This window comes from Vulpes lagopus, chromosome 23 (genome assembly GCF_018345385.1).
Source record: "Vulpes lagopus strain Blue_001 chromosome 23, ASM1834538v1, whole genome shotgun sequence".
NCBI classification, from domain to species: Eukaryota; Metazoa; Chordata; class Mammalia; order Carnivora; family Canidae; genus Vulpes; species Vulpes lagopus.
In genome coordinates, this window is record NC_054846.1 from 32,789,999 (window position 1) to 32,815,238 (window position 25,240).

A 25,240-nucleotide genomic window follows, 5' to 3' on the forward strand; every position below is an offset into this window, starting at 1 on the left:
CTCATTCTTTGAGAACTAATTACATGAATTCCAACATAAGAATTCGAAAGAGTTCATAACTTGCCATCCAGTACCCAGGATCCCATGCTCTTTAGCATGTGTCCCAAAGTTTTATTTTTCAATGAAATATTACTACTGGTTTTTGTATTAAAAAAGATGAGATGTATTGTGTAGATAATTTGTATTTCCAGCTTTGGTCATGGTCTGATCTAGTGGTATGAGAAACACATACAGAAAACAGAGCTCTTATTATAATTGCATAAATCTGAAAGATGACCAGAGAAACATCTCTAAGTTAGTGGAAAGTGAGTTAACATCTCCTTTTCAAAGATAATGTTCAGCGTGTTGGCTGATAACTGAAGTACTCTCAGAATTAGGTGGCAAGGTACAGCTAACTCCTTCCAGTCTAGGTAGCATTGGGAATTATTTGTCCTATTGACCTGGCTGTGTACCGACTGATTTAGCTGTGGCCTCTGTTACACCCTAAGAGATGTACTAACGTCACTTGGCCACCGGTTAGTGGAGCTAATGAAAATGGGGAAACTTATACTTTTGAATTTTAGACAAAACATATGTGCAGATCAGAGGTGGAGCAGTCCTGCCCTATAGTAGAGGAAAATTGTGATGCCTTTGCTACAGGGATTTTCTCAATCATCCTTAATTTATGAATATTTATTTTTTTGGTTTGGGAACACAGTATTTTACGGTAAACTCTTATGGCAACAGTGAATGTAAAGTAAACAAAAGTCAATGTCCAGTGAAATGCCTATGGCATTTTAATTTCTCTAGGAAGTTGATGACAAACGTGTAATTTCCACAAAATGCTGATATTTACCACTTACTATGGGAGCCATGTGAAATCCTTGAATATACAAGGATCAGAAACAGTCACAAAGCCTCAGCATCTACTTAAAAAAATTAGGAGTTATTTTAAGAACCCAGACAACTCAGCAAGTATGATTACAATTTACTTTGTGAAGTTTGATTTTGCATTTAGATCAAATTTCTTGCTTTTAATTCTTAGCTTTCTTGTGCACATACAGAACATGAAGCAATAGCTATTATACTAGTTCTAGTAACAGAAGAATTTCAAAGACACTTAAATAATACAAATTTTACATGTTATCAAATACTCTAAATAGAATAACAAAAAAATTAATTCTCATAAAGGTGATACTGTTGTATCCAATTCATTTAATCTAAAAAAATTTTTTTAGGAAATTTGTTAGGTCAAGGTGAAATATCTGATGTCTTGAATGCTGATATAACCTCAATTAATGTTCAAAATCAAATATGATTTTTTTGAGGTGACAATGTGAATCCGATTTTTGGTGGAGCACGTTGAGGAGGAAAAATCAGGTTCTTATTAATTAAGAAAATTTAAGAAATAGAAATGTTCTTGGAACTGGTTGTGATAAACACCTAATTATAATAGTGCAGAAACTAGCTGCATTATTATACCAATTTGAAAAGTTGAAATCTCAAAATGTATAACTACTTTTATACATATGTAGGGAAAGTAACTTTTCTAAAACGAAGCAGATGTTGAACACAAAAGAATACCTTCAGCTTTGCAGTGAATGCTTTCTGTTTTAGATTCCTTTCATCAATTTGATTTTAAACATATATGAGCTTCAGAAGTCTACTTTGTGAATCAACTGTGTATACTAAGATCCTTTTAAAATTTTTTGGTATATCAGCCCTTTAAATTTTATTTACCTTTTGCTGAAATTTTTTTTGACATCTTTAATCAAAGTATTAAATAGAGCCCCAATTAACCTTGGCTTTGGAATCTTTTATTGAATCAAAGCTTTATTTAAAATGGAATGGGAAAACAGGAAAACAAAATTTATCCCCATGAAAGCAAGGGAGGAACTGAACGAATTGGATGATGAGAGTTTACAGTGTTTAAGATTTAGTTTCGTAATTGCACTTTAGAATAGTTCCACTTGTACAAGTCTCTTTTGATTGCGTTCCTATTTTTAATTTGATAAATTTATGTTCTATAAAGGAAGGAAAGGAAATTAAGAAGCCTTACAATTTCACAGCACCTAAGTTTGGCAAACCAATCAAAATAAGCATGGAGATATCATTTGATGAATTGTATGTTGTGAAAATATTTATCTAAGAAAGGTATCAATGAGTCAAAAATACAGTACTTGTGAAAACTCATGGGTTAAAATGTTCACACCTTTAATTGAGAAAAAACAAGAATTGAGAACTTTCACTTCACAGAACTTACTCTGATCTTGCTAGATGGCTCAGTACCTGCGAAGTATTTTTATCTATTAAAATATTAGAATCTTTAGAGAGGAGTCAATTGAAGATATCAATTTTGTTTCAGATGTCAACTAATCAAAGGGTAGGTGGTGTGGTTCCCCTGCTCAGAATGGGATGTATAATCAGAAGTCTGGAACACTTTAGCTTTTCCACAGGTAATAAATGTGTATTATACTGGTGGATGTTTCAATGGGAAACATTTAAAAAATCTGCATGGACTTTTTAAAATTTTCAAGCATTTTTTATTGCACATAGACACTTTTTATCATAACCTTGTACCATGAATTTGTTTTTCCCATATTCACATATCCATTCATTTTATTTTCTGCTCAGACATGGCATCCAGGGGCAGTCACCTTATAGTTGAGAGGCCATTTGTGGGACACTCTCAATCTTCAATTAATTCTTAATAAAGCTTTAATTGATTGCTTTCATAATCTTACAGGAAAGACCCAATAATCACTGTAAGGATCAACTATAATAATTTAGTTTCTACCTAACGGTAGACTTTGTTTTTTGGTACCTTGTGAGTTATAAATAAATAATTTAGTCATATTAATAAGGATGTCCTAAATTTATTGACAATTTATTCTGCAATTACCAAGAATTTTTAGGTAGAAAAATTAAATTGTAGTTTCAAACCTAATTTTAAAGAAAATTCAGGAAAAGTAGTTACTCTTACATAAAATATACACCAATATGGATTGGATATTGGACACTTGGTATAGCATAATTCATGATTGGGAGATTTTTTATCATTTACCTGAAAAGCAGGATATTTTATTGAAATGGGATCAGTTGTTTTGATGGTACACTTTAACATTATCTATTTTAGTACATATTATCTTTGCAAAATTTGAAATTACTCAATTGAAATCATATGAACTCCTTGGAAAAATCAAGACCTGAGAAAGAAGTCTGTTTTATCTGGATACTTCTATGTTAAAGGTCATGTTAGAAGTGGAAATTAGCAAGAAACTATTAATAATTGATTAAATGTAGGGGAAATTCAGCCAATTTAATGTTGCTTAATTAACTATCATTTTATAGGCCTAAATCACTGTACATTTAGTGATACTATATTTCTATTTCTGAAGGTTTAGTAAAATAATTTCAACCTCTATATTATTGAATAAACTTCAGTAAATTCAGACATATTTAGCCACTCCAATGCAAGTACAAGTTATGAAACAAAAGAGTGTTAGATATTATAATACTAGTTTCTTGATATTAGAACAAAACAAAAAATGATGGAGTTTCTCCAAACATTTTTTAGAAAGAGCTGAAAAAAAAAAAAAAAAAAAAAAAAAAGAAAGAAGAAAGAAAGAAAGAAATTCTACAACTAACAAATCAAAACAAATAGAGTTGGATCTGACTCAGGATAATAATAAAAACAGCAGCAAAAATGATAATAATTCACAGTGCTTATTGGGGTTAATCATCTATGTAGTAGGTCTCATGTTAGTCCTGCTTTTGCAATGACTAATTTTATCCCAGGAAGAACTGTGATGTAGGGAGGTTCGGTACTTGCACAGTGTTGCAGAGCTGGAAAATGGGAGACCTGAGCCATAGCCAAGACTTTAATTTCAATGTTTCTTCTTTTAACCACTCTAATGGTTTTCATAGGAATCAAGAGGCATCTTTAATAAGAAATAATAGAGGTATTAGAGGTTTTCATAGCATGATTTTTAGTCTTTCTTAAATAATCCTTCATTTCATAAACAGATCATCATTCCAGGGGATGACTATGAACTGATTGTCCTAAATGATAGTGACAGACAAATTCTTCAGGTCTGCTACAAGGTGACCAGGTGTGCAGCATCTCTAAGTGAGCTGTGAACACAGCCCACTGCTATTTCACTGTGCATTTGGCTTTCCTGGCCCTACAGTAAATGATCTTTTAAAATTAGTTTTTTTCGAAGTACCTCTCATTTTTATTCCTAAAGCACATTTTTCACTGCCTTCTCACCACCCACATCAAGGTCAAATATCTCTCTTTCCCGTTGCTGTGCTTTTGCTCCTGCCTACACCATTTCACTCATTCCTCCTACCTGCTTCCCTAATGTCTCCTTTCATTTTAAACAAATGCATCTTCCACCTACCTGCATGAAGATTTGAAGATTCCTTTAAAGAATTCTAGCTGCTGGTATATAAATAGATATATTTTTCTCAGGCAAACTTACTCTGAAAAATGGCATATACTTTTCCAGTAAAGTATATGCCCAATATTCAATATATACCCTTCCATGTGCAAGTAATTAAGTAAATACACTTCCTTACCTACTGAGTCTTACCAGTAAATTATGAAATTATTTTCATAAGATATGATATAATCATGATTTGAAAGTTTATTATCTTTTAAATTAAGAATAATAATTCTAGTACTATATTTTTATATTAGTAGGTCTTATGATAGTTTGTGATTTTTTGCATTACCTTCTTGTTGGCCAGCAATTAAGAAATCTTGACATTCATTGATTAAACCATTTTATATTATTTTTGAATTCTAAAAAAAAAAGTTTTAATACAAATAAAGATTTTCTATGCAATGGATTTTATAACTTTGGTTGATTTTATAAATTTGGTTGAAAATTTTTTTGGTATATCAGCCCTTTATTTTTATTTTTATTTTATTTTTTTTTTTTTAAAGATTCCTTTTTTTTTTTTTTTTTTTTTTTATTTATGATAGTCACAGAGAGAGAGAGAGAGAGGCAGAGACACAGGCGGAGGGAGAAGCAGGCTCCATGCACCGGGAGCCTGATGTGGGATTCGATCCCGGGTCTCCAGGATCGCGCCCTGGGCCAAAGGCAGGCGCCAAACCGCTGTGCCACCCAGGGATCCCGGTATATCAGCCCTTTAAATTTTATTTACCTTTTGCTGAAATTTTTTTTGACATCTTTAATCAAAGTATTAAATAGAGTATTAAATAGATTCATTCAACAATGCTATTTGGCACCTCCTATGTACCAGGCAATACTGTTCCTACAGTGGTATGAGAGACATGGAAAGTCCCTGTTTTTATGAAGCCTACACTCTCTCTGAAAGGGTAGACAGTAAAACAGTTAACAACAACAACAACAACAAAAAGATATTTAGTATCTTAGAAATATTAAAGTTTTTTCAGTTAATGATCAGTGGCCTAAGGAGACAAATAAAATGAGGGGAGTAGAAGATAGCAGTGGTAGGGTTATTTTTTTTTTTTTCAAGCTGAAGTTTTATTTAACATGTAAAAGAAACAATTCTTGGGAATGCTGACGAATAAAGCAAACGGATACAGTGCTCTCCTCCTGCCAGCCAGCCTGTCCGCGTAGGGGACAACAGACGGTACTCAAGTGATTTCACAGTAGTTAAGTGTTGGGTCATCTGTGCCTGGGTGATGTAGCAATTCTCCATGTGTGATCTCGGTTCTGGGTTTACACCTTCACTGGGTGTGAACAAGGGCTCTTGCTCCTTGGCCATAGACAAATCCCTTGGGCCCAAAGTTCTTTGCATAGCATCCTTTACAATAGATTTCACCTTCTTTCTCAGTCAGAGTTGTTGATTCGAGACTCTTCCCACACTTGGCACACCGGAAACAAGTACCTTCATTCTTAATTTAATATGTAATACTATAATTGTAGATTTTTAAGGATCTAACATAAAGCACTGCCAGACTTTATGTTGTCCCCCAGGATTTCAATGTGATCCATCCTGTGTTTTTTACTTCAGACTGTGTGTGGCCTTTCAGCATTGAAATGAGAGTGGGTAGAGCAGGCTTTCATTTTCATGCACAAAACCTTAAGATGTAAAAAAGAGTTTCTTATCCACAAAATGAAGGATTTGTAGGAATCAGGGTTTTTAACCAAGGGACCATAGACTCTTAAAGAGTCCTTGGGTGAAATTCATGGAAACTATGACATTAAAATGAGAAAAATCACCTTTATTTTCAAAACCTCTAAGTGAAATCTTTAGCATTTCCTTCAATAAACTGATAATCATATCAATACTACCAGAGAATCTTTCACCAACAGAAATCACAGACCTTTTTATATCATAGTTGTTATGGATATCCCAAGTTATCATTTACTACCATCACTATTGAAAAATTATAATTACTAGATACAAAGTATGATCATGCCATTAAATGCAATATAGAAGCACAAACATTACTGCATCAAAATTTGCTTTAAATATCATAATATAATTTTAATATAATTTGTGTTCTAATTCTATTTTTTTGTGAAATAAAAGAACAGGATGTTATTAGATGATTTGTTGAAATAAAAATATATACACATAAAATAGACTACTTAGGTTTATGTACCAATAGTACCTATGTATTCTATTTTAAAATGCCACAGGGAGGGACTTTGTAGGACTTGATATTTGAGCTGAAAGATACGGTGAATCAAATGAAATGTAAGGGAGGAGTCTCCAGGACAAGGGATCAGCATAGACAAAAGTGTCCAACAGGAAAGAACTCGGTGAATGCTATAGAAGGTAGGAAAAGAAATAAGTGTGGTGAAGTCTAGGGTTGTGTGTTTGTCTCTAGCCACACTTAGGTGCACGGGAGTGTGAGCAAAATTGGTGGGTAGATTAATTTAAACAAGGGTTGCCATTTAACTAAGAATTTGATGTGTGAGTGGTGAGGATATATGCTAGGTGTTGCTAACAATGATCACCAGGGAAATTAAGCAAAATAAGAAGAACCAAGAACATATATGAGAAGTGGAGAGATAGAAGATGTAGTGAGGATGAGGATAGTAGGACTAATGAAGTATAGGTTCTAGCGAGGTCTGAGGATTATTGGAGCTGCATATTAGAAGGACTGCATGAGAACTCTATTTTAGTAGTACCAGCAAGAGATGCCAATCACCATTGTTTTAATCAGGTCAAGCTTCTATAACAAATACCATAGACTGGGTGATTTAAACAACAGAAATTTATTTCTTACAGTTTTGGAGGCTGGAAGCCCAAGATCAGAGTGCTGCAGTGTGGAGTTTTGGTGACAGTCCTCTTCCTAAACCATAGATGGATGCCTTCTCGCTTTATTTTCATGTGACAATGAAAGACATCTTGCATAATTCTTCTTCTAAAGGTACTAATCACATTTGTGAGGGCTCCACCTTCATGAACTAATTACATTACAAAAGCCCTCACTTCTAAATACTGTCACACCGGGGATTAGTGCTTTAACATATGAATGGAGAGGACCTGGCAACTATGAGATGCAAAGAAGAATATAATTCAAGGTACTTTAGAGCTGTTATTGCTAGGACACTGAAAAGGAAGCTCAATGAAGGGATCCCTGGGTGGTGCAGCAGTTTAGCGCCTGTCTTTGGCCCAGGGCGCGATCCTGGAGACCCGGGATCGAATCCCACATCGGGCTCCCGGTGCATGGAGCCTGCTTCTCCCTCTGCCTGTGTCTCTGCCTCTCTCTCTCTCTCTGTGTGACTATCATAAATAAATAAAATTAAAAAAAAAAAAAAAAAGGAAGCTCAGTGAAGTTGGTATTTTTTCTTTGCCACCTTGCTCCCAACTCTCAGAACTGTGCCTAGTACACAGAAAATGTTTAATAAATGTTAACAAATTAAATGAATGTATCATATGTGTAAGCAACATGTAGGATGACTACAAGGTTTCTCAGTGGATGAAAATGTTAAATTAAGGAGGAGAGGGTAAGGGAAAGGTTTGTGGTTATTTCTTAAACAGGAATATAAAATCATTCATGTTATCATCATCCTTTCTGAGTACCTGTTCTAGTAGAAATACCATGATAAGCACTATAAGAAAAAAAATGCATGAGATATATGAGCCCTCCTTTTCTAGGGATAAGAGCATGCAGGGGATTTAGTTGAAATTTAGGCAGCTATGGCAGAAAAGGATTTTCTAGAAAGCCAACAGATTTCTCCCCAGAAAAAAAAAAAAACAAACATTTAAAGAAAATGCAGAAATACTTCCAATGTCCCCATGAAAACTACTTTGAAATGTGAATCCCATTCCCAGCTAAACTATCAATAAGTGTCTCTGAATTCTAAAACTGTTATTAGACTTTAGCGAAGCCAAAAATGATTCAAATAATCAATTTGAGTCCTTGAGTGCAATTAAAGAAAATCCTTGGCTTATAGACTTACTAAAGTTTGCCCAATATTGTCCTTTTAAAAAATACATTATTAAACCATGGGTCAAATTGTTGATTTGTTGAAGATAATTACTTCTTACTCTATAAACAATTGAGAAACAAAGGACAAGCAAAGGGTATTAGAAATACCAGGAAAAAGAAATAGTGGTACTAGAAAGTCATAACCCAAATAAGAGGTAAACAAAATGCAACATTACTTTGAGCAAATTAATTAAATAAGGAAAAGATAATGAATTTGGTTTTGATAAAGTTTTCCATTTAAGGGACACAGATGTACCAATGTAGATTTCCTCTTCAAGTCCATTTCCACTAGTTAGACAGTTATGCAGGATTTCAATATTTTATATACTTGATATCGAAACATCCATGTATTTTAATATTAGATAATCAACTTATCCGTAAGCATAGAAGACTTACCCCACAAACTTGGAGGTTCTGTCTCATTCACTTCTGTATGAATATCACCAAAAGCAATGCCTGCCCTGATATACAATAGCAGTCAGTAAATATTTCTTGTTATAATCATGGGACAGAATATACTGTCATTCTCTTTGGTAGAAGTTCAAGGCAAGCAGGGGAGAGAAATGTAAGGATAGAATTTGTTCCAAGTATTCCTTGGCACAATGACAACAACTATAACAAATATATCTAAAAGAAAATGAAGAAACAGGACACATTCTCTGTCCTCATGGAATTTACAGCCCAATAGAGACCATATATAAAATTTGAAAAATAAAACATGGCAGTTTCTATGATATTGTCATTAACAGAATATAATAGCAAAATAAAAAGTGTACTTACTGAGGGGGCTGAGAAAGGAAGACAGATGTGATAAAGCCTTAAAAATAAGTAAGAATTCTCAAGGGGGTAGAGGATGGAATGTGGCAAAGAAACAGCATGTCAAAAGGGATGTCACAGAATAACAGCAGTCTTGAGGTTGGAGAAGGAGACACAAGGTAAGAAAGTTGAATGAAGACTAATGGAAGGAGTTTCAATTATGCTTTGTCCCTTTCCACAGATACAGTTAAAACAAAACAAAATGAAACCTGTGAACTTAATCATAAATAAATAAATAAATAAATAAATAAATAAATAAATAAATTCTCTTGGAAGAAAGGCAACTTGGCAAATAAAGTTATAGCTCATTTGGAATACAAATAAGGATGGAAGAAAGATACTTAGACAGATGATCATGAAAAGAGGGATCACATTCCTCAAAATAGTGAGTCTAGATGATTCTTCACGTAGTAAGAGTTTTACTGTAAAGAGCAGCTTTTCTTCTTGCAACAAAACACAAACAAAACACCGACACATGTATAAAAAATACAAATTAAGAAAATTGCTTATGGGCCCCAATGGTTCTTGAAATTCAATTTTATTTCATGTGCTTTTCTTAAACTTTTCTGTAAATGAAGGGTTGTAGTGCATTCATGCCTCATATCTGTTCCTGCTTACTGCCTTTGTATTACAAGTATAGCAGCTATCACTAAAGCAAAAGAAAGGAAGAAGTAAAGAAGAAGAGACTCAACAAAAGAAGAAAAAAGATCTAATTGATTAATGTACCAGGAATTCATGCACATTGCTATCCTTAAGCATTTATTGGCAGAAAAGCAAATATGCATTTTGCTTGCTTTCATTTTCTCAAAGCACAACTTAATTAATGCTGTCATATAGCTTTTGGTAACAGATTCATACTGTAACAGTCCTCCCACGCCACAAGATCAATGGAACCCGAGAAGCTACAACAGAAAGAAATTAGAACGTGCATCAAATTTGTGAAGCTCATAAAGAAAACACATTTGCCCTTCATGTATTTTTAAAGAGATTCTTGCTTCATTATATCTTGTAAATGGTTTCTCTGTTCAGTACAGCAGATAGAATTGAACTTTGGTGGTATTCCAGTTTTCAGAAGAGAATGCCATTCAGTTTTAATAAAGATTTTAGTGGTAATGTTATTATGTTTAGGTGCCCAGTTAGTCTATAGGGGCTTTGTAATATCTGGGAAGGAACCTGGCATATACAATTATTAATTGTCTTACTTTCTTCTTTCCATACTCTTTAGCATTCAAGAATCAAATCCTATTTTCAACCTTGGAAGATTAACTTTTTGATCAGTTATAGTTCATGCTTTGTTTTCAGTAGCATATTGAATCGTATAAGAGAAAAAAATAAAACTAATAATTTAGAACAGTATTTAGGAATTTGTATTCATTTAAATCAGTTTGCCTTTAGATCATATAGCTTTTAGATGAAAATACTAGTTTTGGAGTCATGACATGTAAGTAATTAATTTAACCCCAGGACGAAACTCCCAGTATTGATAGAACTGAATTGTATTTAGAAGAAATACATTCTCCTAGGAGGAAACATAGGCAATAATTTCTTTTACATCAGCCATTGAATCATTTTTCTCGATACGTCTCCTCAGGCAAGGAAAACAAAAGCAAAAACAAACTATTGAGACTATACCAAAATGAAAAGTTTTGTACTGAAAAAGAAACCATCAACAAAATGACAATGCAACCTACTAAATGGGAGAAGATATTAAAACCTAAAAGTTAAAGGCCTATATTAACTTTGTATATGCAAAAGTATAAGCTTTGCTTTCAAGAAGTCTTTTTCTCAAAGTACGATATATCTTAGCATTAATAAAAGGACATATGTGTGTTTAAGGTGAAAAAAATATCCAATAAGGGTTTAATATCCAAAATATATAAAGAATTTACACGAATCAACACCAAAAACCCCCACGTAATCCAGTTTAAAAAATGACAGAAGACCTGAATAGACAATTTCCCAAAGAAGATATACAAATGGCCAACAAATGAAAAGATGTTCATCATCACTAATCATCAAGGAAATGCAAATCAGATTCACAATGAGATATTACCTCTACGTGTTAGAATGGCTGGGATAGAAAAACAAGAAATAACAGGTGTTAGCAAAGTAGTGGGGAAAAAAAGGAACCCTCTTGCACTGTTGATGGGCAAGCAAACTGGTGCAGGCACTGTAGAAAACAATATAGAAATTTCTAAAAAAATTAAAAATAGATGATGCCTAGGTGGCTCAGTGGTTGAGTGTCTGCCTTTAGCTCAAGGTGTGATCCCCAGTCCAGGGATGGATCCTGAATTGGGCTCCCTGTGAGCAGCCTACTTTTCCCTCTGCCTAGGTCTCTGCCTCTCTCTCTGTAACAGTCCTATCCTTGTCTATCATGAATAAATAAATGAAATCTTAAAAAAAAATTAAAAATAGAATTGCCATATGACCTGGTAATTCCACTACTAGATATTTACCCAAAGAAAATGAGAGCACTAATTTGAAAAGATATATGCACCCCTATGTTTATTGCAACATTATTTACAATGGCAAAGATAACTCAAATGACCATCAATAGATGGATGGATAAAGAAGAGATTGTATGTATACACAATGGAATTTACTCAGCCAGAAAAAAGAATGAGATCTTGCCATTTGAAACAACATGGATGGACTTAGAGGGCATTATGCTAAGTGAACTAAGTCAGAAAGACAAATACCACATGATTTCACTCACATGTGGAATTTAAGGAATAAAACAATCAAGCAAGGAAAAAAAAAATGAAATAAACAGGCTCGTAAATACAGAGAACAAACTGGTGGTTGCCAGAGAAAAGGTGAATGGGGAGATGGGTGTAATAGACACAGGTGATTAAGAGGTACAAACTTCTTCTTTTTTTTTTTTTAAGATTCTATTTATTTATTCATGAGAGATACAGAGAGAGAGAGAGAGAGAGAGAGAGACAGAGACACAGGCAGAGGGAGCAGGCTCCATGCAGGGAGCCTGACATGGGACTCAATTCCGGGTCTCCAGGATCAGGCCCTGGGCTGAAGGCAGCACTAAACCACTGAGCCACCCGGGCTGCCCGAGGTACTAACTTCTAACTACAAAATAACTATTTATCAGAGATGAAAACTACAGCATAGGGAATATAGTCATCAATAACATGGTAATAACTTTGGTGACAGATGGTGATTGCACTTGTGGTGAGCACTAAATACTGTATAGAATTGTTCAATCATTATGCTATACACCTGAAACTAATGTTATGTTAATTATGCTTAAATTAAAAAAATACTGTTTCATGAAAATTTTTTAAAAATGCATCTCTCTCACTCCATATGTAGTTATTTATTATACAACATATTCCTTCTGAGATTCCACTTTAGATACTTATTATTGGCTTTTCCAATACTAAGTCATCTCAAAATGAAATAATTATTTGAAAACTGAATGAGCTGCAAAAATCTATTTGTTCAATGTTGATTTTAATATTTTAAAATATTGACAGCAAGTATTGTGTAAAAAAAATAGATTTAAGTTATGGTTTGTATTTTTGGAATCTTTGAAAAAATATTGGGCCCAGGAGTGCCTAGATGGCTCAGTCGATTGGGCATCTGACTTTTGGTTTTGGCTCAGGTCATAATCCCATGAGTCGTAGGATCGAGCCCTGCATCAGGCTCTGTGCTTAGCAGAGAGCCTGCTTGAGATTCTCTCTCTCTCTCTCTCTTACAAAATTACAGCATAGGGAATATGCTGTAATCTCTCTCCCCCCCCCCACCCCTTTCAACCCTCTCCCTGGCTCACTCTCTTTCAAATAAATAAATAAATAAATAAATAAATAAATCTTTTAAAAAAATGTTAGGCTAAGTATATGTAGATTTATTGGAAAAGTTTTTGATTTAAAGAAATGCTTGAAACAGTATATAACTTTTGATATAAAAATTGTTGATATTTAAACAACACTTCTGAAAAGACATGATATGCTCTTATATCCATTATTGTAAGATTTCTTGGATTGGTTGGATAATCTGCCATTGCATAAAGGTTCCTCCACACATAGTTTAATATTTGGAGTCACAAGAGCAATTGCATTATATGCTCTTTTTTTTTTTCTTTTTTCTTTCCTTATTTTTATTTTTTTATTTTTTTATTGTGACCACAGCCAGACTTGTAAACCCTGGTTTCCTTATTCAATGACTAATTTTAGTGAGCTATAGGATTTTCAATAATAGATTTTATGACTTTGTATCTATATATTCTGCACAGACTATTAAACTAGTTTTAATTCATGCTGGCAATATAATTTAGAAAGGAAAAGAGGTTCATTAACTTTTTTACTACCAATTTAAGATTAAGTGTCTTTATTTCCCTTCTATTCTAAGTAATGATGCACAGCTTCAAGATAGTGTGCTAAAGTGATTTTGGTTATTTGGGAACAACATTTTAAGCATTTAGTATCATCAATGCATTTATAATATTTCTAGGATCACTGCAACATGGATGAAAATATTGACTTTTTTGTAGGGAGTTAACAGAGTCACTATTAAAATGATCAGAAAATTATGTGATCCTGATTAATACTAGTTACTATTAATTTCATATGTGAAAATATTTTGTCAGAGTAATGAAATTCAACATTTTATAATTGAGTGTGACTAGGAAAGTGAAATCAATAAATTATAGCTCTTCCTCCATATTATTTTGGACATGAATTTCATGAAAAATGTAAATATTGCAAAAAATTACTATGTTTCTCAGATTTTAGAAAGCTTTTTACAAAAAACTTATACAGATCCATCATTCTTCGCTCATTGTACATGATTTTCATAACCAGTCTTAAATTTTGTGCAGCAAACCTTGACCAGGAACAGCAGTATCTGTTAAAGATACTATTTATTGGGCCACCTGGATGACTCATTGGTTAAGTGTCCAACTCTTGATTTCTGCTCAGGTCATGATCTCAGGGTCATGAGATTGAGCACTGCTTTGGGCTCTATTGCTCATTTCCCTCTGCCTCTCCCCCCCACACACACACATGCACACACACTCTCTCTCAAACTGTTTCTCCTGGAAAATAAATTTAAGTATAGTATTTTTTATTTATACTTTCTTTATAAGGAACTCTACCTGCTAAGTTTTGGGGGGCTATTAGGATACATGATATCATAAGGACAAAATAAACAGGACTCTTTATGAAAAAAAGATTCTCAAATAGTGTCCTAGAAAGCTGTTCTTGGAGGTCTCTGTTAACCCTTTTTTTTTTTCTATGCTTGTTAATGTATTAAATTTTTTTTTTTTTTGAGAGAGGCCATTGACGATAAGGATAATTTCACCTCACTTTTCCATGTATTCAGCCACAAATTCTCACTAGATGCTTCAAATTCCACATTCAATCTTAATTATAACCTTAAATCAGGTTCATTAAGGTATAAATATACACTCACTTGAAAACAAAGAGTCGTTGTGGTCTTCATACTTTCCAGAAAATGTCACTATATTGTTGATACTCAACTTCAATCAGTCATTTGAGAAGAAAACAAACAATACTATAGGAAGATAACCTAAAAGACAAATTCTTTTCAAAACCTGTAAAACATTGTAATGTCGTTGTAATATTCTTGTTGGGAATGGTTTCATTTGAAAAATACATTGGTAGCTAACAATATCATCAAAGTTCACTCTGATGTTCATAAGACTTTAATGAACAAACATTAGCATGAGTTGATTGATTCAGATGTGCCACTCAGTTGGCCTAGAAGAACATGACTTATTTATAAGAATGAAAAATCCTCATCATTATAGAGTATTATCCATCCTTCACTGAAATTTGAAAAGAGAGCAATATTGGTTATCGATAGAGACTTGAATTTAAAAAAGAAAAGATCATATGTGCTAGAAGAATTACAAAGAGGGCAAATAAAAATTTAGGAAATCCATTTTATTATTTGAAGCTGACATAAATAATATATCTCATTAATTTAGGTACTCTTGATGATTGCTACAAATATTTCATTCATGTCAATAGCAACACAAGTGTATATGGGACAGATATTTCTAATTCCTCAATATTTACCAAATACCAGGTATTCAGTAATGGCTTGAATTTTACTTGAGATATCAATGTTTTGCTTAAAAAAAAAAAAATTACTTCTTGACTCCTTTGAAATAGGGGTGGTCATATGATGTATTTCTGGATTAATAAGGCATAACGTGATTTATTCTAAGAAAGCATCACCTCTTCTTGGTTACTGTCCCTCTCTCCTGTATGCCTGTGGTTAAGCAGCATGGTTGGAGTTGGAACAACCATTTTGTCATCTTAAGGATGAAAGTTAGAAGATACAGGTAGCAAAGCACCTCAAATGAGTCCTAACTGACATATCACAAAGAGGAAAACCAGAAAAGAGTAGATATCAACTTGGGAGGCAATATTGGTGGATTCTATTTTGCTGGATTGTGTGATACATAGAAAGGCTGATTTGGGGCCCTCAGTTCTTGCATGCACAAGTAGTGCAACACGGGACAAGACAGTGTATTTCTCCTGGACTTTTATTATGTCTAAAGTCAAGAAGTTAACTTTAATAATTTGTTTTCAAATGAGGGGATGGAAGGTCAAAATTTTGAGGCTGTGCTTTTATATTGCATATATATTACTACGTTTTGATAGTTGTAAAGATAAATTATGGACACTAAGGATTGACAGCCTCTATGCCAGATTGAAAAGGAAAACATATTTAGTTGCATAGTGATTTTCAATAAAAAGCCACAAATATCCTATGGAAAAGCTATCATATTCATTGAGGCGGCATCACATTTATAAATTTATCAAAAAGATGTTGTTTATAGTAGTACAATGAACCATCATTCTAACTGATTTTTAAAAGGCCTTTAAAGTTCTGTCATTTTGTGATTAATGAATAATATCACAATGTAGTTGGTAATGGAGCTAGAAAATCCTTGATTTCAAGCTCAAAGTTATTTCTTTTGCCTAGTGTATTTATGTATTTATTTATAATAAACATAACAAACATAGGCCTTTATTTACAATTGGATTAAAAAAATAATGTGAATGTGTGAAAATTTGGAAATTGTTCCCTGCAAATTTAAATAAAGATTTTCTCTGATTCTCATTGCTTCTTAAATTTTACAGACCTGGAATGATATATTTTTGTTTAAGAACTCAAAAGTAGACTAATATAAAAGTTGGGACCCTGGATTCTTTATTGCTATGACCTTGCATTTCTACATGAAAGTGCTTCTTTATGTGTTTTTCAATATACCCTCAAAATTTTATAGCCCAATCTAATAACTGTCACAGAAGTCTCAGACGAAATATGGGCATATATAACCAGCAATCTGGAATAGTGGCTTTGATTTCAGATGAGCTTCAAAAGCCCTTTAGTTCACATGTAGACATTCTGTAGTGCATGATGTGACTTATGTCAACTTTGCAGTAAATATCCATGAAAACATACAAAAAGACTAAAATGCCAAAAGCTGAAAATAGCAAAGTAAAAATAAGCAAAAACACTTTGGTAAAACCCTGAGGTCCATTGCTACTTAGTGCACCGTCCGTGGTTAAGTGTTAAAAAATATAACCTTGGAATACTCATCATACCTCCATCTTCTGAATTAGAACACTGCAGGGAATCATCTTTCTCCCTACATCCTACTCCCTCTCTGAATTTAAAAAAGAGAAAGAGAGAGAAGAGAGAGAGAGAGAGAGAGAGAGGAGGGAGATTGAAAAGCATATGACTTCAACACTATCTTGTTGCTCCTGGCCCCCCCACCCAACTCCATGACATACAAAATTGTCACTCATATTCCCAAATGCTCAGTAGGTGACACAGTAGGAAGTGAGATATGATGTATAGAAACACATTGCAGTATGTGATGCTAAATTGCTGTAGGAAAAAACACTGTTGTTAGGAAATATAGGAAAATCACCAGAAACACTACACGCTTTGGGGTAAAGTGGTTCCTATCTTTATTCTTGTGGTGTAAGCACTGACTATTGGTTTTTCTTTTTGTAAACCAAGTCGCTGACCTCAGCTTCACTGCGGAGGCATCCACTTTAATAAATGCATTGCTAGCCACACAACTATATGGATAAAGAACTATCTGAACCTGCCTTCCAGACTTCTTTGTTTTAGAGATCTTGGCTGATTTTGATAACTGACTATTCGGCCTTTCCTTTTTTTTTTTTTTCCTTCTTCTTCTGTGCTTTAAATTCCCTCTCTTTTGTTTAAAATTCACCAGTAAAGATCGATCCTGCAAAACCCTAGGCCCCCCCACCCTTGACCCTAATAAAAGGAGAACCACAGGCCTATGTTCTTCTCTTTTTATTTGAGACCTTAGAATGTAGCTCCAGGTGTGCTGTGTCATTTCCAAGGCTTGTAAGTGATAAACCATGTCTCTTTTAAAATTTCCTGGCAGTAATTGTTAAGGGCATCTTGCAATCATAATAAGAACCACAATGGCCATTCCAGCCACAAGACTAATGAGAGGCTGAGACTAGCACAAAACAATTCTATAGAAAAGGACACAGAATTTAGTCAGCGAACCTGCATGAGATTGAACCTCAGTCCAGCAACCCAACTTCAATAAATCTCTACTGGATACCACAAAGCAAATTAGGATTTTTGTGTATCAACCTGGCTTGTTGGTCTAGATCTGAGTGGGGATATGTATAGTAGACTAGAGCAGAACAAATATACAGTGAAGAGGATAAAAGTCTTAGATCTATCAAGGTTTCTCAAGTTTCTTAAAAAAATTAAAAATAGAATTACAAAAAAAATTAAAAATAGAATTACTATGATCCAGGAATTCTACTACTAGGTATTGAAAATGAAAATGCTAATCCAAAAAGACAGATGTGCCCCTATGTTTATTGCAGCATTATTTATCAATAGACAAGAAATGGAAGCAAACTGAAGAGTCCACTGATAGATGAATGGATAAAGAAGAGAAAGATATGGCATATACAGAAAGTATTCACATACATAATGGGATATCACTCATACATGAAAAGGATGAGGTCTTATCACTTGTGACAACCTGGATTGACCTCGAGGGTATTATCCTAAGTGAAAATAAGTCAGAAACAGAAAGAAAAATACCATTTTATTTCACTTATATGTGGAAACTTAAAAAAAAAAAAAAAAGAACAAACAGAAACAGGCTTAAGTATGGAGAACAAACTGGTGTTTGCTATAGGGGAGGTGGGTAGGAAAGCAGATGAAATAGGTAAAGGGTAGTACAAGGTAAAAACTTACAGTTATATAATAAATAAGTCATGTAGATGAAAAGTATAGCATAGAAAATATAGTCCATAATATTGTAATAATGTTATTTAGTGACAGATGGTAAATATACTTTTTGTGGTGAGCACTGAATATAATTGTTGAATCAATGCATTGTATACCTGAAACTAATACAACATTGTATACTAATTGTATTTCAAAAAATTGATGTTTTTAGGAAGGAGGAGAAGGAGGAGGTGGGGGAAGGAGGAAAGAAAAACTCCATTCCACCAAATTCTAGACTCAGACTTGTCACGCCCCATTCAAGTGTAGTTGAATATTCAACAGACAAAGCAAAAAAGCAAACAAATGAAATGAGGTCTTAGAAACGGCAAGAACTGTCATGAAGAATGAGAATAAGAACTGAAATTTGAAAATTATTTTCTGAAAGAAAGAGGACATTCTGAACATTGATTTAGGACATCAGGTGCATGTTCTTGGCAAGATATGGAAAAAATTGGCATCTGTAGAAAAGAACCATGAGAAATAGCAGAAACAAGGCTGAAAGTTGATCACTCAACAAATATTATGAGGTAGGAGATAGACACATGCAAAAACTCAATTTCAAAAACTTCAGAATTATTTTCAAAAATAAGAATTTAAAGTATGTAACTGTTGTTAATGAGCACAACTGATGCTGCAAGACATCAGTGCCGAGGAACTGCAAATGGAACAGACAAAAATATAAGAGCAAAGGAAGAAAATGGAAAGTAAGAGTAGTTTTAACCTAAATAGTGGCAAAAGTAAAATCAGAAAATAAACAAAAATTCTCAGCTAAACTAGAACAAATTAAAAGAGAAACCATCTCTGTAGGAAAGAAAGGGGGGGGGGGGGGGACCCATAAGTCTATGAAGGAAACCGTAAGTCCTGAAAGTAGAAACAAAGTTCACATACCCTAATAATTTCCTCTCTTAATTTCCAGGCTATATTCCCTTTAGGGATGTTCCACCTGTATTGGTTTCTAATCTAGAAGTTTCAGTTTGGCATCCCATTGCCTGTTCTCATGAATAAGTGCTGAGTCATAGCTGTTTTCTTTATTTTACAAAGAGAACAGAGGGCATAAGGACCTAAATGACAGGATTCAAATAGTCAGCAGCAGAGCTGAGATTACATGCCTGATTTAGAATACCCATTTAGAAATCTTTTCAACAACATGCAATCCCTTCGTACTTGTTTACTACAAATCTGTTCAGCAAGCACTTTTGCACATGGAATCTACTTCAATTCAGCTGATTTTTTTTTTAAATAAAAAATATAAGTGAAGAAGGAGAACAGCAGTTGAGGAAGGAAAAAAAAAAGACTCAACTTGGTCCATGTCTGTTATTTTTTATTCAGTGACAGTTTTCCTTACAAGCACCTTGAATATTGTTTTTATGTCTATGGTAAATCCCCAGGAAATTTCAAGTGACATGTCTAATTTGTTTTAGCCCTTGGAACATGAGAACTATTGGTTGAAAAATTGTGCTTGGCAGTGTACTTACTTCTGATTAATAAAGTACTTAAAGTATGTACCATAAGATTTCTGTTATTCAATTTGAAAGAATTACTTTTAAAGCAATATTTCCATATGCTCCCCTCTGAACACCAGTGAACAATCTGAAACATGAGACAAATTACAAACCGCCTACCACAGTTTCTTGTATGCAGTCAATGTTCAATAATCATGTATTTGATTTTCACTTATGCTTTAGTAGATGAAAAGTCTTGTGATATAGCCAATTGACTGTTTAAAAAGTGACATCATTTGGGGGAATCCTAAAGGGGTGGTAAGAAGAGCCTTTGAGAGATAGTCTCTCCATATTCTAAAAGGATGCCTTCGACTCCTTCACTGTTGCCCAGATGCTGTGAAATAATGGACCATATTTTTGCTGTCTTAAATGTGTGAATAGTAACACATTATAACTACTGTTAATTTATTTATTTTTCATCTCTCCTATCCAGTGAAAATCATGGAGCTCCCACATAGGTGATTTGACCTAGAGTTTGTCTTTTTGGAAGCAACAGATGTTAGAATCTTAGAGAAGAAAACAAAAACAAAAACATTTATCTCTGGTAAGAATGAGAGGAAACTGTCTTTTTTTCAGAATTTTTTTCATAAATATTTCTGCTCTATTCAAAGCTTACTTTCTGGGCAGCCCTGGTGGCTTGGCGGTTTAGCGCCACCTTCAGCCCAGGGTGTGATCCTGGACACTCGGGATCGAGTCCCACTTCGGGCTCCCGGCAAGGAGCCTGTTTCTCCCTCTGCCTGTGTCTCTGCTTCTCTCTCTCTCTGATGAAAAGATAAATAAAATCTTAAACAAAAATTAAAAAAAACAAAGCTTACTTTCTCTTTCTAATAAAAGAGAATCAGCATGCATTGAAATTATTAATAGCAATAGTAAGATATAAGGGCAATTTGAGGTTTTTTTCTATTTGATTCCTACTCCTTTATTCCTTCGTTTTTTTTTCTTTATTTTTCTTTTTACAAAGAGGATTTTATTAAGTAAATAAAAAAGAGCAAGTGCTTAAAATTGTATAGCCAATATTTTCACTGTATTTTGTTTTAAGTTTATTATAATACTTTGTTTTAATAATCCTGGACAATCAAAAACTTGGAAATAAAACATCTTTACCTTAAGAGTAAAGATGATACAAAAATTTCTTCCCTTATAAATTGTTTTCTTAAAGCAGATTTTAGGTGATTAGGTGTAGCATGATCCCATTTTGTAAAATAAAAACTGCACCCCACATAAACAAATATATGTATAAATTCATTTGTATACATAGACATTTTATTATGCATATATAATCTATATAATCATAACACAAATTCCATGAATCATTTTTTACCCTTACCTTAAAAACCAACATAATCACCTAGTTTTCTTCTTACCTGGTTCCTCATTTTGGTTTTCATTTGCTTGTTTCTGTACTCCTTCCAATCCTCTAAACTTCAATTTCAGCCAAAGACTCATTCTTAAATCTATTCTCATTTCATCTACAATCACATCCTTGGTGATTTCATCCACTCTTTATCTCTAAATATATCTATACTCTGATGACCCTTAGACTTATTTATCTGTACTCTGGATCTCTTCCCCAAATCCAAATTCATATCCAACTGCCTGCTTATATCTCCACTTAAATGATATAATATCATCTCAAAGTTAACATATCTAAAATTGAACTTCTAATTCTTTTTTTTTTTTTGAAGATTTATTTATTTATTTATTTATTTATTTATTTATTTATTTATTTATTCATGAGACACATACAGAGAGAGGCAGAGACACAGGCAGAGGTTGAAGCAGGGATCCCGATGCGGGACTCAATCCCAGGACCCCTGGATCAGGCCCTGAGCTGAAGGCAGATGCTCAACCACTGAACCACCCAGGCATCCCTGAACTTCTGATTCTTAAGTCATCCCAAACTTATTCTAACAATCCCCTACCTCACTTTACGACAACTCTGTCTATCCAATGCCTTACAGTTAACAATTTGGGGGCAATCCTTGAATCTCGTCTTTGTTCCATACCCCACATCGAAACCATTAGCAAATCCTGCTGGCCTTACCTTCAAATCATACTGAAAATCCAATCACAGTAGGCCCTTGTCATTAGCTGTGGTTTCCCTGTCCTGAATTTTCCCTGACCAGCAGTCAACCACAGTTTGGAAGCAGATGATCTGTCTGACAAATCATGGAAGGTCACTAGTGGCCTAATGCTACTTCACATTGCATGCACAATGTGTCATTCCCCTTACTTTATCTCATCACAGAGGCATTTTATCATCTCACATCACCACAAGAAGGCTGAGTACAGTACAATAAGATATTTAGAGAGAGACAAAGACCACATTCATATAACTTTAATTATAGTATATTGTAGTAGTTGTTCTATTTTATGACCAGTTATTGTTGTTAGTCCTCCCTGAGTCACACTTAACCCCTTCAGTCCTTTTCAACACAGTCAGGATGATCCTTTAAAGCCAGACTGAGATCCTTTCACTCTTTTTTTTTTTTTTTTTTTCAAAATCCTCCAACATTTTTTTCATTCATTTGCCTCAGAGCAAAAATCAAAGTACTTACGAGGACATATATCCTTGCCCCTTCCCAATCCCATACCCACCTGCTAATAACATCACTTCCTTTTTATCTTTCCTTCCAGTTCATTCACACAAATCTTCTTACTGTCTTCCAATCTTCTAGTTATACTCTCAGTTCAGAGTCTTTGGTCTTGTATTACATCTGCCTGAAATGTTCTTTTCCAGAGGTCTGCATGGTTTGACTTACCAGTTCCTCTGTAAAGTTTTCCCAGCCATCCAACCCAAAATTTCAGAATGAACTCCTCTAACACTTTTTATCCCCATCCTAATGTCACTTTTCTCTTCACCACTAATCATATTCTTTCACTTAATTTTTTGTGTGTTTTTCCAATCAAAATATTAGCTTTATGAAGGAAGATAAATTTGTTGTTGTTGTTATTCTCTTATGGATTCTGGGTGCCTACAACTGTTCTTGCCTCATGGTAGGTGTTCAGTAAATAATAACTATTCTTTCCAATAATAGACTAGAAAAAGTGAAGGGGGGAGAGTTTTAGTTCTTTCTCACATCATTTTAAAGAACAAGATCATGGGTGAATTTTACTTTCTTTTCCTTATATGATTCAAAAATAGTATGGTACAAAACTTTTTCTGTCAGAAAATTGGAAGTTCTAACAACATTTTTCTCACTGGGTGACAATTTCAGAATTTAGGGTCTAAATACTTATTATACCTGTCAGATCATGTTCTCATAGATCCCAAAATAGGAAGCATTGCTAATTGCTTCCATAGGTAAAACTAGTGGCTTATTATTACAACTTGGGACAATGTGGCAAATGTGATGATTTATTTATACTAGGCTAAGGAAGTTTCAGTCTGGCTTTCATGTCAGGCCCATCTATAAGTAAAGATTCCATTAGAGGAACAAAGTAGCAAAAAGCTGTATAGGAAGGAGCTCTAAAAAGAGTCATGGGATGGAAGAGCCAGATGTACAATATTCAGAATTGTACGTAAGTAAGATAAATATTAGATGGAGGAAAATGATGACCATGGATAGATAATAGGACTTTGCTTGAATTGGAATTTTGATGGAGGGCTTCTGTATACAATTATGGGGATCTGAAAAAGCTATTTGTATCCGCAACTATAGCCAGGACATGGAGGAAGCTGGCAATTTACAGAAATCAGAATGTAGAGCAGTGACCAAGTCAGAAACCTAAATCTGAGGGACATTTCTAAGAGTGGGGTGAGAGAAGCCTCAGAAATAAAACCTTAAGGCTATTGTCAGCAGAGAAGAATAAGCTTTGGCTCATGCAGAAACCTACTTGTCAGCACTGGGACAAATATCCCTACTCAATGACTGGGGATCCAATGTAGTAATGCAGCAGTCACTTACAAGGTACTGAACCTTGGGGTGTCTAGATTCTTTTTTTTTTAAGATTTTATTTATTTATTCATGAGAGACACAGAGAGAGAGAGAGAGGCAGAGACACAGGCAGAGGGATAATCAGGCTCCCTGCGAGGAGCCTGATGTGGGACTCCATCCTAGGACCCAGGGATCATGCCCTGAGTTTAAGGCAAACACTCAACCGCTGAGCTACCCAGGCATCCCAGCTGTCTAGATTCTGAGGCAGAGACTGCATTGGTTTGCTAATCCCCACCTCATGTCTACATTGTCCTGTGCCTTTGCAGGGTGGAGAAGACATGGAATCAAAGAGAGCTAGCAGTGGTTTATCTTTTTTTTTTTTTTAAGGTTTTTTTTTTTTTAATTGTAACAAATTATTGGGATTCATTCATTCAACCGTTTGGTCACTTTGTCAGGCACTGACAATAGAACAAATAAAACAGATTCAGTCCTTGACCTCATGGAATTTTGCTTATGTTATAACTTTTTTCTTTAATGTATTGTCCTATATGTGATAAATGTTTAAAGTAATCCTTTTAGGGGAGCCTGGATGGCTCAGTGGTTGAGTGTCTGCCTTTGGCTCAGGGCATGATCCTGGGGTCCTGGGATGGAGTCCCACATTGGGGTCCCTGCAGGAAGCTTGCTTCTCTCTCTGCTGTCTCTGCCTCTCTTTCTGTGTGTCACGAATAAATAAATAAAATCTTAAATATATATACATATTTCTTTTAGTTTTATGTCTTGTTCTAACTTAAAGTATTTTTACAATTCAGTCTGAAATGAAATGGACTTTAGAGAAATTTTACAATGGACTAAGGAACTGCCAATGATCAGTGGGCTCTTTTCTTTAGTTAATAATAGCCTGAGGTAATTCCCAACCCCAAGTTGTCATAGATGCTCATATTTGGAAAGGATGCTAGATATTTTCTAGACCAACATCCTTATTTTATATATCTTCAGCCCAGGGAAGATATAATGCATGCCAAAATTTGTGTAAAAAATAGCTCAGCTGGGATTAGATTGGAAATCTCCTAATACCATAGATGAGAGAATTTTCTTCCATGATTCTCTTACTAAGTATCAAATTAAAACCAAATTTTGGAGTAGATTTTAAGTTCACCAATCAGTACATACATTGCCGTTCCCTTCAAATTAGAGCATTCATGTTATTTCTCTGGGGAAAAAATGGCTTTCATATATCTGTCTGTATTTCTTTTTCTTATAACACATAAAAAGGATTAGTGAAAAAAAAAAGAAATAGCTGAAAGCCATTAAAAATAATGGAAAAAGTTATGCTC

At 34.2% G+C, this 25,240-nt stretch overlaps 1 long non-coding RNA gene across 1 annotated transcript in view; it reads right to left on the reverse strand.

Moving 5' to 3' along the window:
- The window catches only part of LOC121481535, an 85,445-nt gene extending 63,241 nt beyond the window's left edge, over window positions 1–22,204 (reverse strand). The window contains exon 1 of the long non-coding RNA XR_005985310.1: window positions 22,073–22,204. This is a non-coding gene — a long non-coding RNA (uncharacterized LOC121481535). The remainder of the gene's footprint in view (window positions 1–22,072) is intronic.
- Window positions 22,205–25,240: the final 3,036 nt, after the last annotated feature.